This window comes from Homarus americanus, unplaced genomic scaffold, assembly GCF_018991925.1.
Source record: "Homarus americanus isolate GMGI-L3 unplaced genomic scaffold, GMGI_Hamer_2.0 scaffold21314, whole genome shotgun sequence".
Lineage (NCBI taxonomy): Eukaryota > Metazoa > Arthropoda > Malacostraca > Decapoda > Nephropidae > Homarus > Homarus americanus.
Window position 1 is genome coordinate 4,356,932 of NW_024720811.1, and position 2,469 is coordinate 4,359,400.

Below are 2,469 nucleotides of genomic sequence, written 5' to 3' on the forward strand. Positions count from 1 at the left end.
AGCAGCAGTAACACAGCAGCCGTAACACAGTAGCCGTAACACAGCAGCCGTAACACAGCAGCCGTAACACAATGGCCGTAGCACAGCAGCCGTAAACACAGCAGCATGTACAGCAGCCGTAACACAGCAGCAGTAACACAGCAGCCGTAACACAGTAGCCGTAACACAGCAGCAGTAACAGTAGCCGTAACATAGTAGCCGTAACACAGCAGCCGTAACACAGCAGCCGTAACACAGTAGCCGTAACACAGCAGCCGTAACACAGCAGCAGTAACACAGCAGCCGGAACACAGCAACGATGTCTGGCAGCCGTAACACAGCAGCCGTAACACAACAATGGCAACACAGCAGCTAACACAGCAGCCGTAACACAGCAGCCGTAACACAGCAGCCGTAACACAGCAGCAGTAACACAGCAGCCAAACACAGCCGTAACACAACAGCCGTAACACAGCAGCCGTAAACACAGCAGCAGTAACACAGCAGCAGTAACACAGCAGCAGTAACCAGCAGCCATAACACAGCAGCCATAACACAGCAGCCGTAACACAGCAGCCGTAACACAGCAGCAGTAACACAGCAGCCATAACACAGCAGCAGTAACACAGCAGCCATAACACAGCAGCAGCAGTAACACAGCAGCCATAACACAGCAGCCGTAACACAGCAGCAGTAACACAGCAACAGTAACACAAGCAGCCGTAACACATCACCGTAACACAACAGCCGTAACACAGCGGCCGTAACACAGCAGCAGTAACACAGCAGCAGTAACACAGCAGCAGTAACACAGCAGCCATAACACGGCAGTAACACAGCAGCCGTAACACAGCAGCCATAACACAGCAGCCGTAACACAGCAGCCGTAACAGGCAGCATAACACAGCAACCGTAACACAACAGCAATTATCACAGCAGCAGTAACACAGCAGTAACACAACAGCCGTAACACAGCAGCAGTAACACAGCAGCCGTAACACAGCAGCCGTAACACAACAGCCGTAACACAGCAGCAGTAACACAGCAGCCGTAACACAGCAGCCGTAACACAACAGCAGTAACAGGCAGCCGTAACACAGCAGCCGTAACACAGCAGCCGTAACAGCAAAAACAGTAACACAGCAGCCGTAACACAGCAGCAGTAACACAGCAGCCGTAACACAGCAGATAGCTAACAACAGCCGTAACACAACAGCCGTAACACAGCAGCCGTAACACAGCAGCAGTAACACAGCAGCCGTAACACAGCTGGGTAACACACCAGCAGTAACACAGCAACCGAACACAGCAGCCGTAACACAGCAGCCTCAACACAGCAGCCGTAACACAACAGCCGTAACACAGCAGCCGTAACACAGCTGCCGTAACACAGCAGCCGTAACAACAGCAGCCGTAACACAGCAGCCGTAACACAGCAGCCGTAACACAGCAGCCGTAACACAGCCAGCAGTAACACAGCAGCCGTAACACAGCAGCCGTAACACAGCAGCAATTAACAGCAGCCGTAACACAGCAGCAGTAACACAGCAGCGTAAACACAGCAGCAGTAACACAGCAGCCGTAAACACAGCAACCGTAACAGCAGCCGTAACACAGCAGCCGTAACACAGCAGCAGTAATACATAGCAGCAGTAACACAGCAGCAGTAACATAGCAGCAGTACACAGCAGCCGTAACACAGCAGCAGTAACACAGCAGCAGTAACACAGCAGCCGTAACACAGCAGCAGTAACACAGCAGCCGTAACACAGCAGCAGTAACACAGCAGCAGTAACACAGCAGCCGTAACACAGCAGCCGTAACACAGCAGCAGTAACACAGCAGCCGTAACACAGCAGCCGTAACACAGCAGCAGTAACACAGCAGCCGTAACACAACAGCAGTAACACAACAGCAGCAACACAACACCGTAACACAACAGCAGTAACACAACAGCAGTAACACAGCAGCAGTAACACAGCACCCGTAACACAGCAGCCGTAACACAACAGCAGTAACACAGCAGCCGTAACACAACAGCAGTAACACAACAGCAGTAACACAGCAGCCGTAACACAGCAGCAGTAACAGCAGCCGTAACACAACAGCAGTAACACAACAGCAGTAACATAGCAGCAGTAACATAGCAGCAGTAACACAGCAGCCGTAACACAGCACCCGTAACACAGCGCCGTAACACAACAGCCGTCACACAGCAGCAGTAACACACCAGCAGTAACACAGCAGCAGTAACACAGCAGCCGTCACAGCAGTAGTAACACAGCAGCCGTAACACAGCACCCGTAACACAGCAGCAGTAATACAACAGCCGTAACACAGCAGCAGTAACACACCAGCAGTAACACAGCAGCAGTAACACAGCCGTAACACAGCAGCCGTAACACAGCAGCCGTAACACAACAGTAGTAACACAGCAGCAGTAACACAACCAGCCGTAACACAGCAATAGTAACACAGCAGCCGTAACAG